Source organism: Silene latifolia, chromosome 4 (genome assembly GCF_048544455.1).
Source record: "Silene latifolia isolate original U9 population chromosome 4, ASM4854445v1, whole genome shotgun sequence".
Classification (NCBI taxonomy): Eukaryota; Viridiplantae; Streptophyta; class Magnoliopsida; order Caryophyllales; family Caryophyllaceae; genus Silene; species Silene latifolia.
Genome location: NC_133529.1, coordinates 66801159 through 66821937, shown reverse-complemented (window position 1 = coordinate 66821937; position 20779 = coordinate 66801159). Strand labels below are relative to the sequence as shown.

The window sequence follows — 20779 nt, the reverse complement described above, 5'->3', positions numbered from 1 at the left end:
CGCATCAATCAAAATAAAGCCACATAGTCATTAACATAAAGAGGAAAAAGGAGATTGGAAAGATCATACCATGCGGTCTTCATGATCCTCATGTCTCGGATGTGGCGTAGTCGATCAATGTGAACAAGGATAAAACAAACACAATATGTACAACAATATATACATAACCACACTACAAAAGAAAAGAACTTGTTTTTGGTTTTTCAATTTTCAAATTTTTATGGTTTTTCGAAATTTTTCAATTTTTTTGGATTTTTGAATAAGAAGTTAAGTTAGAATTCCCCATCCCCACACTAATATGGGCATTGTCCTCAATGGCCAAAATGATGGGAAATTATGCAAACATGATGCATGATTTCTACACTAAATGCAAACTACATTAATCTACACTACATGATGCATGGTTTTTGTTTATGACGGAGAGGATAATTTAGATTACCTCCCGTTGTGTATGCATGCACTTCCCCAAACCGATTTAGACATTATTTCTAATGTCCTAAGGTTGGGTGTAGTTCATGCACACACTATGCAATGCATGAAACCAAATTTGTCATTTTGGATTTTCAAAAGGTGGGAACAATAAAATGAGAACACCTCAATGGGGCCGAGGTGTGAGTCCTCTAAGGTGCTAGGACTACTCCAATAATGATCAAGAAAAATAATTAAAACAAAGAGAGAAATAGACAAACCTCAAGAGGGTAGGAGCCTCCAAAGCTTGCTAATCTTCCATCATATCATCACTATCATCACTTTCCTCATTAGAAGTGGACTCATTGCCACTTCCCTCTTCATTTTCTTCTTCACCTTGCTCATCATCCTCTTCTCCTTCTTCACTAGCTGCTTCATCAATGTTATCATCAACATCTTCATCATCAACAACCTCATTGTCACGCGGAAGCTAAGTGTAGGAGGGGTGGATATTGGGCTAAGTAAGCATCTTCCCGGTCCTTGACTGCTTGCTTGTGCATCTCTTGCATAAGAAGAGTCACATAATCCTTGCTTGCTTTGACTCCTTCGGGTTTGAACTCTTGGTATTTGAAAGGATAGGGTGGTGTGACAATGGAAGAGGAGGGCATTTGAATTTCACCCTTTTGTTGTCGTATGATATACTCGGCCTCTTTTGAAAGGGGAAGGAGATAATTGGTCCGGTGGACACTTAAACGACAAATATTCGAAGGCAAAGTAAAAGATCTAGCCTCATTTGTGAGCCATCCATACTTGGTGTCAAGAGGGTTATGAGAGACCCACTTGTATTTGTTTATCATAGTATCAATATCAATGAGATGACCACCCTTCTTTGCCTCATACTTGTTATCCTTGTTGAAGTTAGGATCAAAGTATTTAGCTAGAATAATGACTAGACCGCCATTCACAATAACGGTAGTGCCTTGCTTCCCACAATCAATGTTTAGCCATCTATCCACCAAAAGCCTTAGAGAGTTGAAAGGCTTGGTGTGTTCCCTTCCAATGTTCAAGGCCGACTCAAGAAGAACAAAATCGAGTTTGGTGAAATGGTTGGTGTCTTTTCTTGCAATGATGGTGTTTCCTACGACCTTGTGCCACACTCTAATGCCCGGATGGTGGACTAAAAGAGCATGACTAGCATGAAAGCTCTCAAATTTCCTTCCGGAAATCGCCTCCCAAAGAGGAGCGGGGTCATATTTGCCAACATTCTTGAAATAACTCGGTGAATCATCAAGACCCAAAGCTTCACCCATTTCCTTAAAGGAGATGCACCTACTAACATTAGCTAGGCGGAACTCGATGTTTTCCATAGTCTCAACCTTGTTAACTTTCAAAGAACTCAAAAATTCTAAGGTAAGGGAGGGGTATGTCAATTCTTTTGACTCAAACAATTTTTCCAACCTCGTGGCTTTAAAGAAGGCTCTAGTTTGCTCAAGGACACCCAAATTATCTAAGGCATCTTCACAAATAAACTTGGTGGATAAAAATGCTTTTCTAGCATACTTGGCAAAAGTGTCCCTATGGGATTTGGAAATGAAAATTACCTCCGGATAGTTCGAAAGTTGATCAATTTCCGGAGTAGTAGATGTTGTTGCTCCCATGGGAGATTGTTGTTGTTGCACTTCCAAGTTTGGGCTAGCTACCACCATAGCCAATGCTTTCTTTGCTTGAAGACTCTTTTGCCTTGATGAGAGTGTCTTTGCCTTTGGTGCCTTTGCCTTTGTTGCTTTTGTTGCTCCCTTTGTCCTTGCCATTGATTATTAAACCAAGAAAAGAGTGAAAAATCTTCAATTTGTAGTGTACCCAAATCGATTTAAAGATGAAAGGCCTTGCCTTTATGAATTCAAAAATCGACTCAAAGGTTGAAGATTTTGTGCTTGGTTTTGATTTTTGGTGAAAGAGGAGTGATTGATTTGTTGTTAAAAGGATGTTTTGATTTGATTTTGGTGAATGTTGTTGAGGAATCTTGTTTTTGTAATGGAGAAGATGAGGGTTTTGGAGTTATGGGGTTTATGAGTAGTGTTATGAATGAAGAAATGAAGAAATGAATGTGGGAGGGGGGTTTATAAAAAACCCGAAAAATTTGAATTACAGGGGGAAGACGGGCGGTTTTCCATCGGGACGGCCGGATTCTTCCTGTTCTGGGTTGGGAAATTCTCGCCTAAAGACGGGCGTCTTTCAGCAAAGATGCTCGGATTTGCAAACGCGGGACGGGCGTCTTCCAGTGAAGACGGGCGGATTCCTTTACAGGGATTTTTCTTGTTTTCTCAGCCAAAAAGACGGGTGTCTTTCCTTTCAGGACGGTCGTCTTTCTGAAGACGGACGGATTCTCTTGCAAGACGCCCGGATTCGTTGACAGTCAGAAATTTCAAAAACTCAGCTCATGATGGACAGGCGTCTTCTACCCAATATGCCCGGATTGCTTGAAGACGGGCGGATTCTCTTGAATCCGCTCGGATTCTACCCCTTTTACCCGAATTCAGTTCCATCCGTGTACTTTGCTTTTCCCTTGTCATTTTTCCATTCTTCAAAATCTTGTGTTCTCCATTGTGGGGGACTACTAAGGCATGAATAGCCTAGGCAATTGCCATCCCCACACTAAGCTAAAGCACTACACATTAATTGAAATCGTTAGTCCCTCCCTCACTTCTCTCAAACATGAAAATTATCTTGATCAAAGCATAAAAATCCAAAAATAACAAAAATGCAATTCAATAATTAAAATGCGAGTTAGGGAGTTAGAAATATTTACAAATGGTGGTTTAGGGAGGACTCCACCAAACTCTCATTCTTGATGAGATGTCAAGGGGGCATGTTCAAGGTGTTGTTGATGTTGCTCAACACCTTGAAGAAATAATCAAAAGTTTGTTCATTATCGTGATAAAGTTCTTCAATAGATCTTTGCCCTTGTTGTCGGTCTTGATCGATAGCATTACCAATATAGGGATTAAAAATCCCTTCAAATTCGTCGTCCCAAAGACCACAAACTTCATCCACTTGATCACTAAAGATCTCTTGAGTTGATAGAGACAACTCTCCCAATTTCTTGTCTTGGCCAATGAGGCCATCCTCTTCTTCTTTGCTTGACTTTGATGAGCTTTGCAACCTCTCCTTGTTAGAATTCACTTGCTCTTTGAATGGAGCATCTTCAATTTTCTTCTTCCATTGGAGTTCCGACTTCTTCCTATCATCCTTCCGGCTATAATGATCGATCATAAAACATGGTTCATGTAAACGTGGAGCTCTCATAGTCTTGTCAAGATTAAAGGTTATACTCTCATCTCCCACTTCTAGAGTGAGCTCTCCATGTTTCACATCAATCACCGCACCCGCGGTGTGTAAGAAAGGTCTTCCTAGGATGATTGGAATGTTGGAGTCTTCTTCCATGTCAACAATGACAAAGTCCACCGGGATGAAAATTTTTCCAATTCGCACGGGAACATCTTCCCATATCCCTAATGGTGTCTTCGTCGATCTATCGGCCATTTGGTGTGTAATATTGGTGCATTTAAGCTCTCCCATCCCCAACCTTTTACTTACCGAGTAAGGCATAACACTCACACTAGCCCCTAGATCACATAAGGCTTTGTTGATCGTGGTGTCACCAATGGTACACGGTATTGAGAAGCTTCCCGAATCCTTGAGTTTTGGAGGTGAACTCCCTTGAAGTATTGCACTACTCACCTTAGTGAAGGCGATAGTCTCAAGCTTCCGGATCGACTTCTTCTTTGTGAGGATGTCTTTCATGTATTTCGCATAGGCCGGCACGTGATTGATTAATTCCGTGAAAGGAATTGAGACTTCCAAATTCTTCACAATTTCCATAAACTTTCCAAGTTGGTCATCAAATTTGGGCTTGGCTTGACGACTAGGAATAGGAAGTCTAATCACAATGGGCTCCTTCTCCTTGACCTTTTCTTCATTTTTCTTTGAAATTTCTTCTTTTGATGGTTCTCCATCCTTGGAGTTTTGCACAATTTCTTCCTTATCACTAGCTTCCACAACTTCATCCTCAACTTGCTTCTTCGGTGCTTCATACCTTGTACCACTTCTCAAGTGAATGGCACTAACCGTTTCATGTCTTGGGGGATTACCTTGAGGTGGTAATTGTCCCTTTTGTCTTTGTGAGCTTGAAGATGCTAGTTGAGTCAATTGGGTTTCCAACATTTTGGTGTGAGCTAGGATGTTGTTGATGGTGGTTTCCTTTGCTTGACAATCTTTTTGCATTTGAGTGAAAAATTCTTGTTGATTCTTTTGCATTTGGAGGACTGCTTTTTGAACGTCAAAACCTTGGTCATTTTGTTGATTGTATGGAGTTTGATTTTGGTAACCTTGGTTTTGGTTGTAAAAGGGTCTTTGATTTTGGTTTCTCATGGGTGGTGGGGTGTATGTTGTTTGAGGGTATTGAACATTTTGGCTTTTGTATGAGAGATTTGGATGGAATTTGGTGTTTTCATTGTAATAGTTGGAATAAGGGGTATCACTCTTGTATGCTTGGAAAGCATTCACTTGTTCATTTGTTCCCCTACATTCACTTGAGTCATGTCCCAAAGTTCCACAATTCTCACATATCCCACTTGGGATTGATGAAGATGCCGTCATGGCATTAACATGATGCTTTGGTGATTTTGAGGCTTCTTCAAGTCTAGCCATAGCTTTTTCAAACTTCAAATTGATGGTATCAATGTGAGAACTAAGTTGATCACCCAATTGAGTAACGGAGTCCACTTTATGCTTTCCTCCTCTAGTAGCCTGGCGAGGTCTACTATATTGTGAGTTATGGACCGCCATTTCCTCAATTTTGTTCCAAGTTTGATTGTCATCAACTTCGGTGAACATTCTATTTGATCCCATGTTGAGAATGTTCCTTGAATCTTCATATAAACCGTTCCAAAATTGTTGAACCAAGAACCACTCACTAAGTCCATGATGAGGACACGAGCGACAAATTCCTTTGAACCGCTCCCAAGCTTCATACAAAGATTCTTCATCCCTTTGCTTAAAACCCGTAATTTGAGCTCTTAGTATGTTAGTCTTTTCCGGTGGGTAGAATTTTTTGTAGAAAGCTAGAGCCAACTTCTTCCAAGAATCAATTCCGAGAGTGGCCTTATCAAGGCCCTTCAACCATTGTTTTGCGGTGCCAATTAGAGAAAAAGGAAATAAGACCCATCGAATTTGGTCTTGAGTTACACCGGTTTGAGAAATCGCATCACAATAGTCACAAAAGGTTTCCATATGAGAATGAGGGTCTTCACTAGGCATCCCCCCAAATTGGCTCCTTTCGACTAGTTGGATAAATGCGGATTTGGCAATAAAATTTCCGATTAGATGTTGTGGTGTGGGAGTACCATTGGGTAGGTTCTCCTCGGTGGGTACGGAATGTGATGAAAACTTAGGCATTGTGGGTTGATTTTGTGTTGTATTTTGTGTTGGGTTCTCCTCACCTTCTCTTGCAAAAGGGTTGATGAACTCAATAGTTGGTTGAATATCCACAACCTCACCAATACCTCTCAAATTTCTCCTAGCAAGTCTTCTATTGGTTGTCAAAGTTCTTTCAATTTCACGATTAAAAGGTAACAAATCACCTTGTGACCTTCTAGACATGCAAAATTTCAAACAACTGGAAAATAATTAGAACAAACCTTGAGGAGTTTTACTTCCCCAAGGCAAAGAAAGACACAACTAATAACAATATAAGAAAATCTAAATCAAGTTAACACTGTCCCCGGCAACGGCGCCATTTTGGGTCGGACTAAATCTTTTCGGTAACTTGTCGTTAGGAGCACCTAGACCAAAACACAATTTATAACTTCACAAACAACTCTACAATTAGTAAATAGGCAAGTAAAGGTCGGATCCCAAGGGACGGGAATTGAAATGAGATTTCTATTGCAACTAGCGGTGTCTTAGGGGTGTCACAATTTGGGTTGATGTAGAAGGTCACTAAACTAAATAGCAATGAAAGTAAACAAGCAAGATGAATTAAAAGGGTTGTAAACAATTGATAAAAAGCACTAGGGTATCATGGGGTCATAGGGGAATCATGGGAATTGATCATAAAAACATGTTCTCAAATTATAATCAAGCAATTATTGTTGTGATGGATTGAGTTGGGTTATATCTTACAATCCTAGGAAAGTTTGGGTCCCGGAGCTGAATCGATTGGATTGTACAACACCTACAAGTCGACTTAGTCTTTCCTACTCAACAACATGCATGGTCTAATGAGACTCGAGTTGGTTTATGTCTTACAAGTCTCATTGAAAAGATAGGTGATGGGTAAAAAATGCAAGGATTCATAGGCTCGCATTTCATCAAACATAACATGTGCATGAGTTAAGATCAAAACAAGCAAGCAAATAAACCATGAAAGCATATTAATTTAAGCATGAACCATTCCCCATGTTGGTTTCCTCTAATTACCCATTAACCCTAGCTAGGTGACTACTCACTCATTATCATGTTGATCATGCTAGCAAGGTTGTCAATCATACCAACAAAGTTAAACCTGATGAATAAATAAAAGTAATTAGCAATAATTAAAAAGGGATTAAGAGAATTATGCCTACTAATGATTCCAATAATAAAGCAAGAATAAAAGAAGTACTTGATGCTTGATTGAGAGGTTGTCAATCTCCCAATAATAACCCAAATAATCTTCAATTACCCAAAATAAAGGATGAACAAAAGAGAGATTAAGGAAATAAAACTTGTATTAAAACTTGATTAATTGTTGATTACAAAACTAAAGAGGAATTTAATTGATATTAACTACACTAAAGATTGCTAAGAAGAACATGCTCTTCTAATTAGACTAATGGGGTATTTATAGTGGAAATTTGGTGGATGCATTAGAGTTAACTAAGGGCTAAACTAGTAATTACACTTTTTATATTTGAGCAAGGAAACGCCGGTATTTTTCGAAGGAAGGGCATCTTTCTTTGAAGCTTGAAGAAACGGATTTGTGCTGGACTGGAATCCGTGCGTCTTAGGCACGGGACGGCCGGATTCAGGGGTCTCTGCCCGGGCGTCTTTGGGAGAAGACGCACGTCTTCTGGTAGCTGCTGCCAGGGCGTCTTTAAAGGAAGACGCACGGATTGTGGTGCTGGGGACGGGCGGATTCAGGACAATCCGCACGGATTGCTCCTCAGTCTTGTTTCTTCTTCTTTTCTTCCCTTTTCTTCATAAAATCCTTGGTGATGGAAGGATCTTCCCTCATCATTGTCCATCTACTATAATATGTACAAAGGCCTTCTAATCTTGTCTCTCCTTCATGCTTGGTCATTGAATTCAATCAATTTAGTCTCATTTTGCCATGAAAATGCAAGGTTTGCACTCCTTTCCTACCAAGGACACAAAACCTCAAAGACTATGCAAAACAAAGAACTAAAGACAATAAATGACCCAAACATGCACTAAAAAGCATGGGAACAAGGCTAATTCGGGGACTAAATATGCGCTAATTATGGTCACATCACCAGCCCAATTAGGTTTGAATTTTCCTCGTGGATCGACAGGTAAAAGAGCTCTAATCGACTTGAGTACTAAGTCTCCTTCCTTGATGTTCCTTGGCTTGACCCTTTTGTTGAAGGCTCGTTTGATACGTGCTTGATATGTTTGGACATTATCCAATGCGCGTAGCCTACGTTCATCCAGGAGGATGAGTTCTTCATATCTGTCCCTCTTCCAATCGGTTTCCGGGATTTGACTTTCGAGTAAGATACGCAATGATGGTATTTCTAACTCGACTGGCTGTACAGCTTCCATGCCATAGGTCAAATAGAAAGGGGTGGCCCCAGTGGGCGTCCTAACAGATGTACGATATCCCCACAAAGCAAAGGGTATCTTGCTTGGCCAATCTCGATAGTTGTCGATCATTTTCTTGAGAATTGTGACAACGTTCTTATTTGCCGCCTCTACCGCGCCATTAGTCTGTGGTCTACATGGGGAAGAGTGGTGATGCCTAATTTTGTACTTGGCTAGCAATTGCTCAGTCTCAGCTTGGAAATGTGATCCATTATAACTAATGATCTCATGTGGGCAACCGTATCGACAAATGATGTTTTGTATGAATTTTGCTACATTTTTAGCTGTGAGACTACTGTAGGAAGCCGCTTCTACCCATTTGGTGAAATAGTCAATTGCCACTAAGATGAAACAGTGACCTCCTGTTCCGGCTGGAGTTACCTTCCCGATTATATCAATTCCCCAGGCAGAAAATGGCCAAGGAGATGTCATCGTATAGAGCAATGAAGGAGGGACATGCTGTACATTCCCGAAGATTTGGCAGTTGTGGCGATGCCTTAAGTATTTGATGCAATCGGATTCCATTGTGGTCCAATAATACCTCAAACGTGTTATTTTCTTTGCCATCATGGGCCCACTCATGTGAGGACCGCATTCTCCGTCATGGACTTCTTCCATCACTTTCCGTGCCTGTGAATGATCAAGGCAACGTAGGACTACACCAAGAGGTGTTATTTTGTATAACTCTCCTTGCATGAGAACGTACTGGGAAGCTAGTAGGCGTATAGCACGTTTTCCCCTTTTGTCCATATCTGGTGGATAGGTACCGCTGAGCTTGAAATTTAGGATTGCTTGGAACCAAGGTTCCTCTGTGATTTCCTCTTCATCGGTGATTTGGTGGACATAAGCTGGCTCTGATCATCGTTCGATACATAAAGGCATCTCCACCATGTCATCTGGCATATTAATCAGAGATGCAAGTTTTGCAAGAGCATCTGAAAATTGATTTTATTCTCGAGGTAGGTGTAGATAGGTCACATGATCAAAGAATTGGGAAACTTGGTCTATTCTGGCTTGGTAAGGTGCTAGGCTTTCGCTTCGGATTTTCCAAGATCCCGTAACTTGATTGATGATCAGGGACGAATCCCCATGCACTCGGAGGGTTTTAATGCCTAAGCTCACTGCCGCTTGTAGTCCAATGAGACAGGCTTCGTATTCCGCAGCATTGTTTGTCACCTCGAAGTCGAGTTTGACAGAGATTGGTGTTTGCTTGCCTTCAGGAGAAATGAGCAACACTCCTATTCCAAATCCTCTTAAGTTTGACGCTCCATCAAAGTAAAGGTCCCAGGAGTCTACATCGGTTTGGAGTATATCCTCGTCTGGAAATGACCAAGTATCTATTGTTTGTGCATCATTGATGGGATTTTCTGCGAAGAATTCGGCAACGGCGCGCCCTTTTACAACCTTCAAGGGCACGTATTTGAGATCGAACTCTGAGAGCATCAAAGTCCATCTTGCTAGGCGTCCGTTGAGGATTGGTTTCTCGAATAGGTATTTGATTGGATCCATTTTGGAGTATATTTTTACGGAGTAGCTAAGCATGTAATGACGTAGCTTCTTCGTTGCCCACACAAGAGCGAGGCATGTCTTTTCGAGTTGTGAGTATTTGCACTCGTACTCCAAGAACTTCTTACTAGGGTAGTAGATAGCCCTTTCTTCCTTTCATACGGTTTGAGCTAGCATGGCGCCCATGGCGGTTTCGGTTACCGTGAGATATAAACCAAGAGGTTGATCTCGTTGAGGTGGCATGAGCACTGGCGGTTTAGCTAATATCTCCTTGATTCGGTCGAATGCCTTCTGACAATCATCATCCCATATGGTGTGATCCGTTTTCTTGAGCTCTTTGAAGATAGGTTCACAGATCATGGTGAGTTTCGATATGAATCAACTTATATATTGTACTTTTCCCAGGAATCCTCTGACTTCTTTTTCCGTTTGAGGTTGTGGCATTTCGATCAGAGCTTTGATCTTGGAAGGGTCTATTTCTATACCTCGTTGGCTAACGACGTATCCCAGGAGTTTGCCAGATGTTACTCCGAATGCGTACTTCTGAGGATTGAGCCCCATGTTGTACTTTCGTAGCCTTGAGAAGAATTTGCGAAGGTTCGCAATATGCCCCTCTCTATCCTTGGACTTGACAATCATGTCGTCTACGTATACCTCCACTTCTTTGTGCATCATGTCATGTAGGAGTGTAGTTGCGGTGCGTTGATATGTAGCTCCGGCGTTGATTAACCCAAAAGGCATGACCGTATAGCAATAGGTTCCCCATTGAGTGACGAAGGCGGTCTTATGCATGTCTTCTAAGGCCATCTTGATCTGGTTATATCCCGCGTATCCATCCATGAAGGATAGTAACGCGTGATCTGCGGTATTGTCCACTAATATGTCGATATGCGGTAGAGGAAAGTCATCTTGCTTTGTTTAAGTCTCTAAAATCAACACAAACACGGATTCTCCCATCCTTTTTGGGTACGGGTACTATGTTGGCTACCCAGTTAGAGTACTCGGAAACTTTGATGAATCCGGATTTGAATTGTTTATCGACTTCTTCTTTAATCTTGAGAGCCCATTCTGTCCTCATTCGACGAAGCTTTTGTTTCACGGGCTTGAAACCTGGCTTAATTGGGATTCTATGCTCGGCGATATCCCTGTCGATCCCTGGCATGTCTTTGTAGGACCAAGCAAAAACGTCTTTGAACTCGTTTAGGAGGTCTATGAAACTGGCCCTTTCGGTGGGGCTCAGGGTTTTCCCTATCCTAAGTTCTTGAGGTTCTAGTTTGGTTCCTACATTGATGGGTTCGGTGTTCTCTATTACTGGTCCCCCTTCCCCCTCTTGTAGTATTTCCTTGGCTATGTAGGGAGGTATCTCAATTGAGTCCGGTCCGGGTCATCCTCGCATCATCGTAAATGTAATTGCATTCAAGATAACACAAAGAGTAAGCAGAACCTGATTTATTCATATTAAAGTTTGAGAAAAGTTGAAACAAAGAAGCCATCTGATCTGTGGTCAGCGGCGGTAAAGGAACAGTTGTTGGGACATTTCTCGAACTACAATTACTATTTGAGGCTAAGCTAGGAGAAACAAATGGAATGGGGATGACGACAGGAGGAGACTTCCTAGTGACTTCTCTAGACTCCGACTCTGACTCCGACTCTGACTCTGACTCGAATTCATCGTCTTCTGGTTTTCCCTTGAACATCTTTCCTTCTCTAGTGATGAGCTTGAAGAGTCTTCCCTGATTGTTGGTTCACTTGATTGATTTTCTCCATCCTTTCTGCTGGTTCGCGTTTGTTTCTGTGATTAACGCGGTAGGGTTGAAGTGGTCGTCTTGAAGTATCATGGTAATGATCTCATCCTGCGCGGCTCTAACAAATCGATCTTCTCCAAATAGAAGACTAACATCTTGTTCGTCTAAGCAAGGTGCTTGACGAGTTTTGACGGTAGGAACCGTTTCTGGAGGAATGAAGTAGCAATCGTGAAAGATCTCGATTCCGGCTACCTTCCTTCCGAGGTAGTGCCAAGGTTCGGGAAATCCGTGAAAGAGTTCTTGACTTCCTTCCCTAACAAAGTATCCATTTAGGGTAGGGAGATATGATTGCATTTGGACTCATATGTGCTTACGGCTTTGAACTTGAGCGAGCATCTCGAGAACTTCCTCTTTGGTGGGTTTGTACCCTAGTCCAAGTGGTATTCTTTTTTAGTTTCCTTCCTTGTAGGGTGCGAAGGTGTTGCTTCGGGCAGGGTTCAAAGGCATTCCCGGGAAGTATCCCTGGGTTTTGAGTATGTGGTTGACCACCAAGTTGGAGTAGCGATCGTAGTATAGGGGTGCCAACTCGCTTTCTATGACACTTATGCTTTGAAAGCCCCCAAGTTCATATACTGGATCTGCAAGGACTTGATTATTTGACTTCTTTTCGATTATTGCCTTGATGGGCGACGAAGTGATCGTCACCACTTTGCCATTTAGTGGGATTTTGATCTTTTGGTGAAGGTGGATGTTACCGCTTTGGAAGCGTGGATCCAAGGTCTTCCCAGAAGTATGTTGAAGGAAGCTTCAATGTCCACTATTTGGAAGTTAACCTTTCGCTCAATTGGCCCAGTGGCTATTGTTAGGTTAACGAGTCCTACTACCTTTCATCGTGTACCATCATATGCGCGGACACCTTGATTGGTAGGGGTCCAATCCGACTCTTTTATGCCTAGTTTGTATGCCGTTTTCAAGGGTATGACGTTGACCGCGGAGCCATCATCTACTAAGGTCATTGGCACATTCTTCTTTAAGCAAACGACAGTGATGTAAAGAGCCAAGTTGTGACTAGCACCAAAGGGCGGCAAATCTTCATCTGAGAAAGTAATAGGATTACTTAGCTTCGGCGATTCTTGGAAGACCAAGTTGACTACATCGTCGGGTGTGGAGTTATGTGCTATGTTTAGTTTGGCCAAAGCTTGTAGTAAAGCTTGGCGATGTGGGAATGAGCTTGCTACTAGTTGCCAGACTGAAAGATCAGCCTTTGTCTTCTGTAATTGCTTGAGCAAATGATCAGTGGAGTCTTCTTCATTATCATTTGGTGTGATAACGTTGGTTGGACCATTTTGAGTAGTGCTTTGATATGGACGCCCTGAACGAGTTAGATGGTCCACATCTTGGTCTTCACCATTTTGGACTATTTCCTTGACTACGGAGTGTTCAATGAGATACTCGTCCTCATCATCATCGGCCCATACTCCATTGACTGTATCTAGTTCCCTCATTCTCACGATCTCATCCTCTAATTGTGTGATTTGGTCGACTAGTTTATCAACCATGGCGACTATTTCTTGCATAGTAGCATTTTGGGAAAATATTAGTGGCGCATGTTCTTTAGGTGTTGCATTGGGGTTATGTAAAGTTGTCACCACATTTTCCAATTCCGAAACTTGCCTATCCACACTCCTTGCCCATGCGATGAAGTCGGCAATGGTAGGGGAGATGGTAGAATAGAACCCTTCATTCTCGATCGCGTGGATCTCATCTTCGACTGGAGAAATGATGTGTGAACAATCGAAGGTAGATTCTTCACTTGTGATCACTAGAATTCCAAGAGGATTCTGAGTGTTGTTGGGCTTACCTCCCTGCGGTATTGGTAGTCGACCATCCTCAATCATGTCTTGAAGAAGATTCTTCAATTTGTAGCATTTTTCTATGTCATGTCCCTTACCCTTATGATATTCGCAGTATGAATTCTCGTCCCAGAACTTGGATTTCTTTTCTGGCTCGGGCGTAGGGCCTATGGGTTGGAGTTTGCCTTGTTTCATTAACCTTTTTAGAGCATTGGAGTAAGTGTCCCCAAGATTTGTAAATTTCCTTGGTGGGGTACTCTTCTTGGATGGCTCGAGGAGGTTAACTTCATCGGTCTTGCTAGTGGAGCCGTAAGAACGACTTGTTGAGCCTTGATATCCTCGGCCTACCGTTTTGGACAAGAGCCCTTTACGGATGTCATCTTCGATCCTCGTTCCTAGTACGGTTAAGTCTTTGAAAGTTTTGATGTTTTGGTATCTCAAATGATTTGCATAGATGGGCTTTAGGTTGTCCACGAATTTCTCCACAAGGGTAGCCTCATCCGGGCGTTCAACTAGTTGAGTACTAGTCTTCCTCCACCTACTTAGGAAGTCGGTGAAACCTTCTTTGTCATTTTGGGTAAGAACCTCTAAAGTGCGCATGTTAACTTGGATCTCAGCATTATCCGCATATTGCTTAGCAAACTCAATCGCGGCATCCTCCCAAGTAGCGATCTTCTTGTGTTCTAGAGAGTAGAACCATTGCTTTGGGATGGTGTCAAGAGATGAAGGAAAGATCCTTAAGAACATCTCGGGTTTGATGCCTTTGATAGACATGTAATCCTTGAAGGCACGAATATGGTTCAAAGGGTTTTCATGCCCCTTGAATTTAGGGATATCCGTCATGTTGAAGTTGGTTGGCAACTTGGAACTCACGGCCTCATACTTGCGATTATTCTCCCTATAAATGTCATCCCCTTTAAGATACATCAATTGCTCCTCTAAGTATTGGAGTCATTTCTCAGCTGCAGTCATACCCATGGGAGGGTTTTCGTCCCCGAAGCCATTCACGAAGTCATCAACGATTTCACTTTCTCGAGGAGGCAACCTCGTTTCTACGGTATACATTCGGCCCTCGATGGTGTCAAGGCGATCATACATTTGGTCTTGAGTAACTTGGAGCTGAGCTAGCGCGGTTAGGATTCGATCATCACCATCTTGGAGTTGATTGAAGTTCACGTCGCTTGTTTCAGGCATCTTGGAAACTGGATAAGAGATCGACGACGAATCAAAACACGATCGACCATTCTAACACACTTACTTGAAAAGAAATGTTTTGACTGATGAAGTGGGTGTGTGCCACTTGTGTTGAGTGAGTTTTGAAGAAATGACAAGATTTGAAAAATGTTGGTCCTAGTCAACTTTAATGTAGTCGTAGGAGTGGACTCGAAGTGAGGTTTTGAAATGGGCTTGGGCCCGAAATTTGACTCGACAAATGGACAGAGTTTTGACTCGGTTTTGCGCTAATCATTGACCTTTTCGAAATTTACACTTTTAAAAGGATTTTGATTTTACAAAAATCGTCATGGTTTCGTTTAGAAATGGTGATCACGTAAGGTATAAACATTCATACAAGCATTATAACGGGATGCTGAGTGCATTTAAAAGGGTTTTGGTTTAAAGGGTGGGTTGCCATACCGAACAATCAAACCCGAAGTCTGTGGAGAGGCTCGTACCAAACTGGAGTAAGGCCGATTCCTAGTCCATTTCTTCAAGTAGTGAGAGTCCTTGATACAAACAAGAGTAAGTACCATGGTATGGATGACGTCAATCGCTATCCATCCTTGGGCCCAAATAAGAATTAGGACCGTTTAGACGGGACGATTGGTCGAATGGGTTGGGTTGGGCCTAGGAAGGCCGAATAAACGATCTAAGAAGACCGAGTTATGAAAACCGACAATTGTTTTGTACAAACTATTCCCTAACCTTGTTCAAGTTTCACCCTTGGCTACACGTAAGTGTATTATCCCCAGCGGAGTCGTCAAACTGTGGACAACGGGCCCACGGGGGCGCTTGGGGGGAGAACAAGCGTTTGCATTTTGTGGAGTCGCCACCAATTTATTGTGGAAAATTGGAAATCGTTCGAATACCTCGTGCCATGTCAAGACACAAAGTAGTGACATGAACACCAAGAACTCGTTACCCTTAGCATTCTATGTCTAGAAGGACTCTCGTGGATGCTAATGAACAGAGATCTGGAGTAAGGGGTGAGGGTACGTATTAGGAAGCTCTTTTGATCGAACACCTAATCCCGCCCGCCTCGATAGCGGCCTCTACTAATGATTAGGGAAGTTATTCATGCTCGATATATCGTCGATTATATGCATGCAATGCAACATCCATTAGATTAATCCTAACATGTGAGAATTAGACTAAGTCGGTGAACAATTAGTTTAACATACAATTAATGTCGAAGTAGGGTTTAGAATTAATTACATGTGAGAACAAGTAATAAATCATCCAATACTATAAATAAATAAATGCAATAATTAAATTACAATAATTACATCGGATTTAATGATTTATGTCGAAAATACATTTAAAACGGATGATTTTAGAAAGTAAATGAATGAATGAATGAATGAATGAATGAACAGATTAATGATAATACGAGTAATAATAAATTAATACGTAAACTAATTAAACTAGGTCAAGGCAAAACGGGAGTTCAGAGACAGAAATCAACCTGGAACAGGCGCAGCAGAGCTGCGCCCTCTGGAAGACGCGCAGCAGTTGCTGTGTCTGTTCCAAGGCTGAGTTCTGGCTGTGAAGCCGGAACTGCAAATCGTTTATATTCGTGGGTGAATTTAATGATTGATTATGATATTTGACTCGGATGAAAGTGATTTAACGGATTATTTACGTGTGAATTGGTCATAAAAACAATAAAACATGGATTAAAACGAATGCGAACGAATTAATTACAAGATTAAAGGATTGATAATTACAAATTAACAAACTAAACAAGCTAATTAGGATAAATATGATGAATTGATGAAGAATTAATGATGAATAAACTATGAATATGATGATAAATAGGTGAGAATATACCAAAGATCGAATTCCAGAAACTCAATATGAATGAATTGAATTTCTACAACCCGGATTGATTTTAATGACGAAAAACCCGCAAATATTGGTTACTTGGGATTTAAGTCGGGATTTAACGACGAATTAAATACTAATGGTGATGGACAATATATTACATGTTAGAATTATTATGCTTAAGTCGTCATATGAACAATGAACAAACAAAATAAAATAAAGAACGAACGAATTGACAAAAGACGAAGGAAGAAGAAAGGAAGCAGGAATTGCGGCAGCCTCACGAAGAGGCGCAGCAGGTGTTGCGTCCCTTCGAAGAGGCGCAGCAGTTTCTGCGTCTTTTCTCGACGGTCATCTTCTGATAATTCGTAAAAAAGGTTTTAAATATGGTTTTACAAATCGGTTTTAGAAGTACTTTCGACATAAATCTTACATTAATGATTACAAAAAGTAAAGTACAATAAATAAAAGAGAGATTTACACCCTCAGACTTACATGTTTGACGAAACGAGATGAACTAAGTTATCGATTAGTGATGCTCGACTCGAACTATAATGCAAATACGAAAGTGCCCTCGTAAGAGGAAAACGAATAAAGTTGATTAAGTTGATTGATTGTGGAGTTGGTCAAAATGGTCGGTCATGCAAACGAGGCTGGTACTCAGGAGGATCCGAGCTTACGTGGTCGAAAGGTCAAGCACGTAGGTGCCAAAAAGTAAGAACGTGGTCTAGAATGCAAAGGGAGAAGAGAAGGGCGGACACTCGCGTGAGAAATATGAGGAGCGAAGGCCTCTATTTATACTAATCACGTGGAGGAAGTAGGGTTTTCGGAGAGACTTTGGAAGTGAATCTCGAAAAGATATGAAAAAGATATGAAAAATACGCAGAAAAGGAATTGGGAAGAGGCACAAAGGCGAGCCATCGCGTCTCTTGGAAGAGGCGCAGACACTGCGCGTGCTGTTCCCAAGTGGTTTCCTCCTGCGGAAGAAAGATTTCCGTGTTTAATTTATGGAATAACGGGATAATCTTATTTTCCTTAATATTTTGTATGAATATTACGGGAAATTCTTTACCAAAGATTAAAAGATTGTGAAAGATTTATAAAATATGGAATAGAAATATCCGGAACATTCCAGAACATTCTGACTCGCGATTTAGCGGTTATCAGAAAATGAAGACGGTTTTAGGACCGGACTCCAAATTTACTCTAATTACTGTCAAAACGACTGTATCGGCGCGTAGATGACAACTAAGAGGTAGACATCAGTGTTTGAGCAATCACTTGACGATAAACTTACGAACTGTCACAAATCGTTCCGCGTACCAAACATGCGGCCCAATCATCACCGGGTGGTTTGCGGGAGGTGCAGAAATGAGGTGTCTACACCAGGATGTCGGTTCACCATGATATAACACAAATCAGCTAAAGATAGGTCAATCGGTTTGATGTGAGAAGGATAAAAGAAAGGTCCTCTCGGTCCGCTATCCACCCTAAAATACTACTAACTTAGCTATCGCCCTCATTAGTGTAGTCTATTGTTCATAGCAGGTCTATTCATTCCAATCTCTCGATCTAGGTCTGAATGTAACCGGTTTAATTACTTCAGTTGCATGCATTCAACCTAATAATTACAGTTATATTGCTAATGAATCAATTCTCACAACAAAACCTCCTAAACAAAATCATCGCATCATTGTTATACTATCATGGCTCCCCTAATCCTAGCATTAAAGGATTGGCTACGCATGATAACTAGTAAAACAGTAACGAAAGAATAAGCAAGAACAAACATAATAAAAGATATAAACCAAAGAGAAGAAAGATTAAATAGAAAGAGAGTAAGAGAAAGATTACATAAACGAGATCCAGAAAGTAGAGGAACAAAGTAACGATGAACAGTAAAGAGTTTTTTTTTTGGTGAAAAGAGTTGATTCCTAAACCTAATGACGTCCTTCCTATTTATAGGAGAGATATTTATTAAACCTAAAACACGATATTAAGATAAAAATCCCACGCCCATAGAAAGTTACTCGATCGAGCACTTTGGAACTGCTCGATCGAACAACATCTAGGAAAAACCTCTCGATCGAGTGAACATACCTCTCGATCGAGTGAACATACCATTCGATCGAGGACTGTTCCTAATCCAAAGGCATTTAATCAAGCAATATGGTCAGCAAAAGGTCTCGATCGATCAACTGCCACTGCACCAGCTCATTGCTTCGTTAATTTTAGCTTCCGAGGCCACTTCACGCATCCCAGGGCATCGGTACTTCCGCTCTAAATCCACTCATCTCCCAAATGCAAGCTAAACGGACAATAAAAGGCTCGATTCTGCTACTTTCGGGTCCATTCCTGCAATTAAAGCTAAACGAATCAAAGTGGAATATTCGGGGCATTTCGTAGCATGAAACTACGGTAATCGCATAGAAATACGTGCATAAGAGACTCAAAGAGACTATATAAAATGCACGTATCAAATCTCCCCCAAACCAAACCTTTGCTTGTCCCCAAGCAAACTATATACAAAACTAACTAAAGGAATGGAAAAGAAAAAACAGAGCTAGCTACAAATGCCCACTTAAACCATTTAATGCAAGCAAACTAACACTTATAGCAAGACTAGTCAAATGCAAACGAGTTCTAGGATGTTTATAATAAAGCTGAACCGTCGACCTTGCAAGACCTTTAATGATGGACTCTCACGGGTCACTCTTCTCTCATGAAGCAAAGGGTAAGCATATGAATGTAAGAGATAAAGAAAGATAGTCGCTCACCTAAACTACGTCCCACATAAACATGCATGCAGCTAATATGATAGACAATTCCAACCAATCAAGGTCCGTTACAGCCGAGGGCTTACAAAAATTATGGGAAAGTGAGGCGATGGGAATAGAAAATGCAAAACATTTATGGAATTGTGAGGTTAAAAGTCAAGCTAGCAACCTAATCAAAACCAACTGATAACATCCGATTCTTAATCCATCTGAAATAAGCACTAGTGCCTCTTATTTTGGCACAAAAACTCACTAACCAAAACATACATACTCCTCATAAGATATAAATAAAGCATAGGAGCAAAACCGTCAACAAACAAACCTTTTTTTTTTTTTTTTTTTTTTTTTTTTTTTTTTTTCTGTATTCACGTTATTTTTCCTTTTTTTTCATTTCATCTCCTTCCTCCATAAATTACCAACTCCCAATCACGCAATACAAACCAAACTTGGCACAATAAAATATATACCGCAAAACATACACTAACTAGCTTGACAGGGCAGGCTAAATTTGGATGTAGTTAAGGGTAAAAAAGCAAATTTGGATAAATGTGGAGTTAAATGGGTAAAAACGAAAGAAAAGGGATGTAAGCACCTCCCTGCATGTGACACCGACCACTAACCCGAATGTATGTAGGCAAAAAGTAATTGAATTTCATATATGTGCAAATTAATGATACACGCTATGCAAGGAGTATACTACTCACAATCCTATATGAACTGGTTATGAATGACACCAGTTTTAAGGCTCTAAAACTTAGAAAATATGAGTAGGTTGCCAAAATTTCAGGTCAAGTCTATTTGTTCAGCTAGATTTTAACATTAACTCGTAGACCATGCAAATGACAAAGCTAATAAGATTACAATTTGTTGCAAGGCTTAAGTGAAATGACCAAAAGTAGTGCAATTTCATCATTGAAATCTACTATTCCGACTCGACCTATATGCAAAAGTAATCGTGAATAATTTTTTTTGACTTTTCCAAGTTTTTTTTTGATTTTTTCGTATTTTTTCAATTTTTGAGAATAAAAGACACTGCATACAAAAATTAAACGTGATAACAGAAATGCAAAAAAAACAATATGCATACACAAATATGGATGCATAACCTCCCCAAACCAACCAAAGAACATGGGAGGTCGTAAACAGCCCCGTAATAACCTCACTGGAAGCGAATCAAAACAACTGAACTTGATAGTACTTGATCGAGAGAGCAGTGTACTCGATCGAGTACATTGGGCTGCAAAAGTAGTCGATCGAGAAAAAAGGATTACTCGATCGAGATATCAGTTTTGGTGGGCTTTCGCTCGAGGAAGATAGGCGTTCGATCGAGGGAGTCAAACACTCGATTGAGTAGAATATAGCTCGATCGAAAGCTCCTTATTGCACGTACTCCTAGGCGTCAGTGAAGCACCTGCAAAGACGCAAATAGCAACCACAAAAATGACCAAAAACCACCAAGCCGATTGAGCAGAATAGTTTATGGTTGTAAAACCAATTATTACACACACACACAACAAAAACTAAAAAGTTTGTAAATCAATCGAAAAATTTTAAACTCCGGGTTGCCTCCCGGACAGCGCTAGTT

At 40.9% G+C, this 20779-nt stretch overlaps 1 non-coding gene across 1 annotated transcript; it reads left to right on the top strand.

Moving 5' to 3' along the window:
• Positions 1–5386: 5386 nt before the first annotated feature.
• LOC141654202 (small nucleolar RNA R71) lies at positions 5387–5493 on the top strand. Its single transcript, XR_012547766.1, has one exon. It is a non-coding gene; the product is annotated as a small nucleolar RNA R71 (small nucleolar RNA).
• Positions 5494–20779: the final 15286 nt, after the last annotated feature.